Raw genomic sequence first — 11,064 nt, forward strand, 5'->3', positions numbered from 1 at the left:
CTAGTTTACAGAACACATTAATTTAACCTGGGCATGTCATTGGGGCTAAGCGAGAAATTTTAAAAATGCTTTCCCACTATGTTACCTGTAACGCAGTGGTGCAACGAGTTAGTCCATCGATACAAAAAGTAAGCACTTACCGAAAAAATAAAAGTTTTTCCTGGAAGGTTAAACAAATTTGGTTAGTACAGTATCAGAGCTGGGTCATAACGATTACAAGGAATCGTAATTAAGAATCAATTCCTTCAGCCCACAGCAAAGGAACTGATAACTTTTTCAATTCCTTAGAAGTAATTCCAAATGGTGTTGTTTTTTTTTAATTCCATTACAAGGAATTTCATATTGTAATTGAAGTAAATTACGTGCTAGTAATGTAATTTTTTCCCCCAATTCCTTTGAAAGGAATTGAAAATGTAATACATTTTATTCCAGTTCCATTACCAGGAATTGCTAGAGTACTTTAGTTTTTTCAATTACTCAAAGGAGTTGTAAAAGTAATTGGGAAATTGAAAGTACATTCACGAATTTAAAATGTAGATTATTTTTGTAATCAAAGATCAAAATCGAAACCACACATTGGACATCTTTAATCTATACCTATGTACCTATATATAGAATGTTTATAAAAAAGTTGCGTTTGTTTGTATGAGGCCTCAAAACTCGAGAACGGCTGAACCGTGACCATTTCCAACACTGAAAGCTGTATTCTCCTTGTCCCGCCACTACCAATAACCGCTCTTAAGGTCGAGTGTTGAGAACCACTTCGTGCCAGTCAACGAGTCCAGAGTATCATCGATCTTGGGAAGTGGATAGCTGTCCATCTTTGTTACATCGTTTAGTTTCCGGTAGTCAACGCAGAACCGCATTTGGCCATCTTTCTCCTTCACAAGTACTACCGGCGAACTCCGTGGACTTGCTGATGGTTCAATCACACCACTCTCGCTCATTTCTTTTATGATCGCGCTTACAGCGTCACGTTTGGCAAGTGAAACACTTCGAGGAGCTTGACGGATCGGCCAATATTATTGCGATGTTTCACAACGTTAGTCCTGCCTGGTTTGTTGCCGTCCTTGTCGAATTTGTTGAAGTATCTGCGGAGAAGTTCCTTAGTCTAGTAATTTCCTTCCAACCCTTGTGACCATGTAGGGATGGCAGGGATTAATCATTTGATTAAATTAATCGATTATTTGTGTTCAATTTACGTTTTAATTGTATCGTATTTTTGTGTTTCATTAATCGATTATTAATATTAATTGTAAAATAATCGTAAACATATTTTCAAGAAATATGAATTCTGTAGTTGTCTAAAATTGCAAACAGCCGTAAGAATTGCTCAAGTTCAGAGCATACAATAGAGGAAATAGTTGCGTATGTAATGCCGATTTCCCACAGGTATTGAAATGACAAAAAATTAGTGCCATTTAAAAATTGCCACGTGGAATTGAATACAATAAAGAATATTTTTTAATGCCCCATTACTTATTATCTTATTGCCATTTAATGCCTTAATTTGTGTTTAGGCTTTCAGCCTAAATATTTTTCACACTTTTAGTGAACCGCCCTAATGCTGGTATATGTACATACATGCATATATACTATACACTCATACATGCTCATATGTATTAACAACAGCTAAGCCGTTAACCAATGTATCCCGCCGGACAATGAACCTTCGTTAAGTTTCCCCTTAACGTCAGTTATTGTCCGGCGGGCCAAACTTAGAAACCGCAAATAATATTTTTGTCACTTCTTTTTGGAGATCAAAGAGGACACAACGCAGCTACCAGGCCACTTCAAAAAGGTATTCAAAACCGCATTTGTATAAGCATAAATAGAGATATATATCACTATCGACATAGTTGATTTCAATAAAACATTGAAAAATACTAAATCCATTATTTCACTATTTTTCTATTTTCTTCCACATTATAAAACACTGGTGCGTCCAATTGCGAACCTTGCGACGCCCGGGGTTTTACATTTTGGTCCTACTGAGCCGTGAGAGTTTGAAACACTAAAGTTCATCACCGCCATTTCTTGTCACATAGAGTGAGTTTTTTGGACACTGCCACAAGTGTAACACCAGCGCGGTTCTTCAGAGATACAGTCCATTGAATCTATCAGCGACCATTTTGCCACAACGCGAGCGATATTTGCCATATCAACCGCAATCAATACAGTCCATTGGTTTCAAATCACATACAGCGTGTGTGCCTGATTGTCAACGGATTTGCCCTAAACCTAACAAAGACATCACAAACCGCACCTGTGCAAAAATCAACAATACCACTTTCCATTGAGTGTCCTCACACCAAATTCACCGGCGAAACAAGGTACGTGGTTACACACATATTCAAGGGCACTTTCAAAAAAAATAAAAAATCATAAATCTATTTACGCAATTGCAAACGAGATTCACGCGGGTGATTTTGTGAGGAGCGAAAATTTGTGTATAGCTTTTCAAATTACCAAACGAGCTAATTCCGTCTGTCCGCGAGTGACAAAGACGGCTCAGATTGGTTGCAAAGTGCACATTTTTACATACATAAACACACAAGTGAAAGGTGCCACAGTTAATTAATTTTCAGTTGCTTTGATATCATTTGTTTAATTCAACTAGTTCAAATAATTTCCCGAACCGATTCTGTCTGTCCACGGCTGGTAACAGACAATTGAAGATACACACACATACAAACATAAACGACAGTGAAAAGAGGTTATCAGTTGCAATTAATTTGTAATATATGTAATTGACTCCGCTGGTCTTTTGATTACTTCACCACGAATTTAATTTTTATTGTTAGTAAAACGTATTATTACTTGTGCGGCAATAGTTGCAATAAATTCGCGAACCACATTATGATCACTGATCGTCGGAGAACACATAACCTCTTTGTCTGAAACGTGCACGGTAATTTGCCTTTAACAATTGCACTTTTTTTACAAAATCACTTCTGCGTGTGGATCTCTTGCAGTATTACTTTGCGAGTATTATTATTGTCTTGTGAACGTATTTGCAAATTACACACATATTTAATAGCAGTTGGGTGGCGAGTCACTTTTTTATATATACAGCATATATACAGCCTTCATATCCTATCTCAATCCCTGATAATTGAAAGAGAGAAATATATTGAGTTAAATAAAGTTTTACCATAACTATTTTATATATAAATTTAACGGCTAGTTTTTCAATTGCGGAAATTACTTCTTCTGTTTGGCGTTTCGACCACAGGAGTTGGTATCTTTTTCAGCGGCAGAAACTTTCGTTTATTGAATACTTGGCGAACAAATTCGATAATCTAAGCATTTATTTTTGTTTAAGAGTAAGGTTGCTACCACATATTAAAGCACATCGTCGAATTTATCTGTGATTGATTTTAATTCAAGTACCATTTTTAAACATGGAGTCATTCATTCGTTTGGCAGAGGCAATAATCGAATTTGAATCCGATTTTAGCAGCACGCCACCTGCAGAGCAAAATAAACATGGTCTTGCAATACAGCAAGACGAACTGAAAGCTATGTGGGAAAAAACTAAACAAGGGTATGATACTATAATAAACAAAGAAGGGTTATCGAAAGAAGACATTAAGGCCATAAGGAGAAAACATAAAAGCTCGTTCGCTAGCTATGTTTAGGGTTCGAACGATACTATCGATATTGAGTAAGTATCGATACTGGGGGTATAAAATGAGTACTTTAATACTCGATACCTTATTTGGTGATTTTACTCGATACTTTGAAAAGTACTCGTAGTATCGAATACTTATTAAAAAACACACTTTTTACATTTTTTCTTCCATTGGCAACCCAATTTTCTTTGCTTATATGGATTACTATCATTCAAATTTGTCCATCACTTAAAATAAACTAAAATTCCGTGTAGTCGGTTGCATAACATAAACCAAATAAGTTAAAGTTTAATGGCCTTATTCATACAAAATAAAGTAGGTTTAAAGAGCTTAATAAAATGACATTTTCATACATTCTTCAGTTTATATACCTTTTTTATTTTTTATGAATAACGCCATAAAACTTAACGCAAAGTTCACGAAAAGGCAGAATTTTTAGAAGCTTTTTGGGTATGCAGTTTTGCAACCTATTCAAGTTTAGCCTACTACCATTGACTTTTAATTCAAACTTCCACATTATTATACTAAAACGAATAGGATACAAAAATGCATACCCAAAAAGTTTACAAAAATTTCTTAATAAAATTTGAAATTCGTGAAAGTATATATACATATGTGTATGTATGTATGTGCATTTAACGTTAAAATTACTTCTAACATGAAAGTAAGTTCTGCAGTGAAATAAAAATCAAATATGTTAAATTTCTATTGTTTTAAATTCAGGAAATAACTAGATATATGATTGAAGAATAAAATAATTTTAGTATCCCAAAAAACGTATTTTAATGAATCCGATACTGAGTAGTATCGATACTTTTTCCCTGATACTTTTAGAGTACCGATACCATAAGCTCGATGCCAGTATGAGTACTCAGTATCGATACCAGCGTCTGAAATGTACAAGATCAGTCGGTCCGTGAACACAATATCCACCTACCTCCGTGTGATACCGATGTGTTCAAGGGTGACTATCTGTCATGGCCATCATTTCTTGATATGTTCACGCCCATATACATCCTTAACAAGCGCCTCACTCCGGTTGAGAAACTATTTCATCTCAACCAAAAGACTCAAGGGGAAGCCAAAGACATAGTGAGAAAGTGTCCACTCACAAACGAAGGCTTCCAAACAGCCTGGAAAAGTTTATGCGAGAGATATGAAAACAAGCGTATCCTCGTAAATACACAACTGAAAATACTTTTCAATTTATATTCAGTGGAAAATGAGTGTGGTAGCTCTAAAAAAAAGGCTGCAGCTTGATATAAATAATTGCTTATCGTCCCTAAACAGTCACCACATTAACGTTTCAAACTGGGATGCAATTATAGTCTATCTCTGCTCCACCAAACTTCCAGAAAGTACGCTGGCTCTATGGGAACAAACCATAGACCACAATAATTATATACCAAAGTGGGAGGATATGGACAAGTTCCTATCCAACAGGTTTCAAACGTTGGATACTTTATCAGGCTTAAAAAATTCCAAAGCTGTGAGAGCGCCAAAGCCGCAGCACACACACAAACCAGCAGAAGCCTCCCCAAAACGACTTGGCGTTTTCCAAGCAAGCGTGACCAAGTTCACTTGCATAATATGCCAGTCCAATGAGCACAAGTTCCCGCTTCTTAAAGATGACATCATCTGAAAGAATAGAGCTCATGAAAAACAATAACTCTTGCTTGAACTGTCTTAAGTCTGGACATACTGTGTCATGATGCACATGCTCGTTTAATTGCAGCAATTGCCACTCCCGACACCACACGCTCCTGCACCTTGAGAGTGACCAGCAAAAGCCTACAGCGCACGAAATGCCGCCAAGCTCAATTGGTAATCGAGCATCTTCATCGAGGCAAGCACAAACAAGACGCAAGACAGGAAAACCAAATTGGGGACAAAAATGTCAAGTCTTGTTTTGCAAATTCAAATACTGTTGTACTCCTAGGAACAGCGCGCGTAAATATACATTATAATGGAACCGATTTTTCTGCAAGAGCTCTTATTGATTCCGGATCTGAGTGTTCCTTTATAACGGAAAGACTCAAACGCCGAATCAACCTGCCATCCAAAAGGTTGCATGCTCAAGTTTCCGGCATCACAAATTCCATATCGGCGCAGGTCAAAGAAGCATGCAATATAGAAATACGGTCACCGATTGACGCATTATTCCGGTCGAATACCACTGTGCTTGTCTTAGCACAACTAACTGGAAATCTTCCAACTACCCATATAAGCGCTGTAACTAAACAAGCATTCTCAGATTTGGTTTTTGCCGATAAAAGGTTCTTTGTTAATGAGCAAGTGGACCTTGTGCTAGGAGGAGATATTTATCCAGAAATCCTTTTGAACGGCTTGAAGAAAAATGTACTTAATACACTTCTAGCCCAGGAAACCGTGTTCGGTTGGATATTAACTGGCCGCACTGATGCAACAAGTGCAACCAACCATATTGCCTCATACTTTAGCGAAGTCGCCTTGGATAAGCAGCTTACTGCGTTCTGGGAAGTAGAGGATCTGCCGAAGAGCAAAAGCCTAAGTGAGGAGGACAAGTACTGTGAGGAGCTGTACAAGAGTACAACTCAACGTACCAAAGACGGGAAATATGTAGTTTCGCTACCATTCAGGCAGGATTTTCCAGAAAATGTCTGCCTCGGACCCTCCCTAAAAAGAGCATGCTCACAATTCTTTCGAAACGAGACGCGATTGGCCAAGGACCCTGGACTACAAAAGGAATATAACAGGGTATTATCGGAATACGAATCGTTAGGGCATATGTCAAAGCTAATAAATAATATACCAGAAGAGTCCTCCGACAACTATTTCCTACCTCATCAAGCGGTCATCAAGGCAGAAAGCACGTCAACAAAAGTTCGCGTGGTTTTTAATGCCTCAAGTCCGACGGAAAATGGTGCAAGCCTCAATGATGTACTGCTCCCAGGACCAGTACTCCAGACGGATCTTCCCATATTAATCCTGCCTTGGAGATTATATAAATACGTCTTCAACAGCGACATCGAGAAGATGTACCGGCAAATTATGGTGCATGACAACAAGCTAATTTCCAGCGCATAGTTTTTCGTATCAATTCGAACGAACCGATCAGTCTTTACGAGCTGAAGACGGTCACTTTCGGGATTAACTGTGCTCCTTACTTGGCAATAAGGACACTTTTACAACTAGCTGATGATGTGGAAAACACCTCTCCGATAGCATCTAACATATTACGAAGATGCATGTACGTCGACGACGTTCTAGCGGGAGGGCACAGCATCGACTCTGCGATAAAAGCCAGAGATGAAATAACCCAAGTGTTAGAGTCAGCCGGCTTTCCATTAAGAAAATGGACTGCCAATTGCGAAGATTTACTGAAAGACATTCCAAAAACTAATTTGCTAACCGAAGATTTTCTAGAATTCGAAGAAACTAGCGCAGTGAAGGCTCTCGGCATACGATGGAATTCTATTTTATGGCGAGACCATTGCAAGAAAGCGATACTCCCACGAAAAGGGCGATATTATCAGCTATCGCCAAACTTTTCGACCCCCTGGGGTGGCTCGCGCCAATCATAATCTTAGCCAAAATACTAATGCAGGGTATTTGGCTAGAAGGCACGGACTGGGATGAAACCGTAACTCCAACTACCCTGGATCGCTGGAAAAGTTTCACACATCATTACCATGAGGTCGATAATATACCAATACCTCGATGGGTACGTTTCTCAACAACAGATGACGTCGAAGTACATGGCTTCTGTGACGCATCGGAAAAAGCGTATGCGGCTGCTGTATATCTGCGCGTTACACAAAATGCAAAAGTTGTCGTGAGTCTACTTTTAGCAAAAACAAAAGTAGCCCCAGTAAAGACTATTTCATTACCTCGATTAGAACTTTGCGGCGCCGTACCGCCCGCAGAAATCATTGAGGCGGTAATGAAAAATCTTGACTTGGGACATTTAAAAGCACATCTGTGGACGGACTCACCAATCGTTCTCGAGTGGATACGAAAGCCGCCTTGTTCGTGGTCGACCTTCGTCGCCCACAGGATAACAAAAATAGTAGAAAAAGTTGGTAATGAAAACTGGCTGCATGTAGATTCGGCATCAAATCCAGCAGATTTAGCCAGCAGAGGACTGCCTGATTACGAATTGGTTGACAATACCTTGTGGTGGAAGGGACCTTCTTGGTTACAAGAAGACCAAACTAAATGGCCTGTACAAGAGACAAACTACAACACAATAGTCGAAGGAAAAAGGGTGCATGTGCACGCAACTAAAATAAATAATCCAACTAACATTTTAGATAGATTTTCTGGATTGCCTAGGGCTTTAAGAGTTTTATCATATATTATAAGATTTTTTCAAAGAACCCATCCAAAAGCCAGAGCTTAGTTGCAAGCCGAGACTTCCTTAATTTCCGCCGATGAAATTAAGGCAACGACTCAACGTTTGATAAAAATCTATCAAAAGCAATATTACTTTGAAGAGTATGGTAAATTGAAATCCGGAGAATCCATCGATGCGAAGAGTGAAGTTTTACCCCTTAATCCATTTCTCGATAGAGATGATATCATGAGGATGGGTGGTCGCCTCGGCGCTTCTCAAGATCTGGCCTATAATGAGCGCCATCCAATTATCCTTCCATATGATTGTACATTTTCTCGCCTTCTTTTCCAGTTTGTCCATGAGATTTCCTTGCATGGGGAAAACCAACTAATGTTGCGTCTAATTAGGACGCAATATTGGATTCCCCGTGTCAAAAACATGATCAGGTCCGTCATCCACAACTGCAAAGTCTGCAGTATCTATAAGAAACGGTCGCAAACCCAACTTATGGGAAACCTACCAAAAGAACGCACGACGTTCTCGCGTGCGTTTACAAACACAGGTGTCGATTTTACCGGGCCCTTTGACATTAAGAGCTATCGCGGCCGCGGTTGCCGCATTTCCAAAGGCTACGTTTGCCTTTTCGTTTGTTTTACAACTAAAGCCATTCACTTGAAAGCGACAAGCGACCTCAGCACCCCATCCTTTCTGGCAGCATTCGCCAGGTTTGTTGATAGAAGAGGATGTCCGAAAAACATTTACTCCGACAACGGTACCAATTTTGTCGGAGCTTCTCGATCATTACGATCTGAAATGAAGGCGTTCATAGCAGAAGCGCGTGATAAAACCGTATCGAAATATAGTCATCAAACGCTTGCATGGCATTTTATACCCCCAGCAGCTCTTCACATGGGCGGACTGTGGGAGGCGGGTGTAAAAAGTAAAAACCACTTTAAAAAGATTGCATCCAACCACAAATACACCTTTGAAGAGCTCAGTATCTTATTATGCAGAGTTGAGTCTTGTCTCAACTCGCGACCTTTAAGTCCCTCATCGAACGAGCTAACGGACTTGGAGCCTCTAACTCCCGGTCATTTCCTCATAGACGGTCATTTACTCGTGCCCCCGGAATTAGATATAAATGAAAATCCAGCCTCCATGGTAAATAGGTGCCAGAAATTAAAGGCCTTACATCAAACCTTTTGCAGGCGAAGGAAGTCAGAATACCTATCCGAACTACAGAAGCGAATTAAGTGGAAAAATCCAAAGCAGAATATGGAAATCGGTGATCTCGTCGTTATAAGAGAGGACAATTTAGCGCCTAACGAATGGAGCTTAGGCAGAGTAATCAACCTGCACCCCGGTTCCGACAACCGAGTGCGTGTGGTGGACATCACCACAGGAAAGGGTCAGGTAACAAGACCGCTGGCAAAACTTATCCTACTCCCACCGTACAACGAGAGAATTGAAAAGCAACCGAACGCTTCTTGATTCTACTCCTTACGTGATCACCTAACCTTCTCAACGAGACACCAACGCGATCAATATTCCACTCCTTCGGTACCCATACCAATTCCACTTCCATCCCTCAAGAGAAGTTTCAAAAAAAAAAAAAACCAAAAGGTTTCATATTAAATAAAGCAGCTTCCACCGAGGAAATTCTGTCGCAGTGAAACCTCGATAATACAATAATAGCAAAATGGGAAACTTAGTTACCGTATTACCACTATACGAACTTCAATTACTCTCACATGCTACCTAAAACATCATGAATCCCGAATGAACTCAAGATTTTTAGTGGTCGACTTAATATATATTCGAGATTCCACTGTGACATGTAGCATAAAAGTTTGGAAAACAATAAATATGGCAGTGATAACAAAAGGGATGTTTTCATACATACATACATATGTAGCGTAGGTTCCAGCCCTCAAAAAGGATGAACAAAAAAAAATAAATAAATAAGTTTATGAACACTTTTTTTACCCTGAGGGCCTGTACCTATGCTGTCTTTACTGATAAAAGTCATCACTCACCCGTAAACATATTCTCATACACATGTGCAAAATAATTATATATGATGTCCCAACAACCACTGCATATCGCTCTTGATTAAGATATTCCTCAAATAGCAGTATTGTTTTCGTTGCTTCACAGATTTTCTTCCGAAGTTTCGTAAAAGAATGGAAGTGTGCGTAGTTTATTTCATTTTAGAAAATTCGGCAAAAAATCTAATTAAATCTTAGCGAGTTCTTTAAAATTTCTTTGCAAATAATTAATATTTTAAAAATCCAAAAGGTCACACTTTACTACTCACGAAAATGTGTTATTTAACCATCGCAGCAACATGGTTCAAAATCATGACATCACTGTGCCGACCAGTGGCAAAGGCAAACACGGTACCCAACTGACATCATGTCGGTATTTATGTATGTATCTACAAAGAAACTTACTGTGTGCATGCACGGCTGCACACACATCCACACCGGCTGCCAACTGTGTTCTTGTTATACCCGAGCGCACTTGTGCACAAGGGTATATTAATTTTGTTCACATAACGGTTGTTTGTAACAGCCAAAACGAATCGAGATAGATATAGACAAATGTATACATAAATGATCAGGATGAAAAAAGAAATCGATTAAGCCATGTCTGTCTGTCCGTCCGTCTGTCCGTCTGTCCGTCTGTCCGTCCGTCCGTGTACACGATAACTCGAGCAAAAATTTAGATATCTCAACGAAATTTGGTAAGTAGGTTTCCCTTAATCCACGGTAGGTTGGTATTGAAAATGGGCGAAATCGGACTTTAACCACGCCCACTTCCCATATAACGGTAATTTCCAGAAATACGAAAACTGCGATATTTTACTAACTACTGAAGATAATTCACTCAAAATTGATATTTACAATAACTATCAGACGGAAAATAATAATATTATAAATTTTTGGAAAATGGGCGTAGCCACGCCCACTTATGGTTACATGTGTATATCTTGGTAACCGCTGCACCAATTTCTTCCAAACTTGGCACAGTTGTTGGCCTTCGAATAGCATACCAAATGGCCGACAATTTTTAAAATCGCTCAATAACCACGCCTACTTCCCATATAACGGT

This window comes from Rhagoletis pomonella, unplaced genomic scaffold, assembly GCF_013731165.1.
Source record: "Rhagoletis pomonella isolate Grant_MI unplaced genomic scaffold, Rhpom_1.0 Rhpom_scaffold_00003, whole genome shotgun sequence".
Lineage (NCBI taxonomy): Eukaryota > Metazoa > Arthropoda > Insecta > Diptera > Tephritidae > Rhagoletis > Rhagoletis pomonella.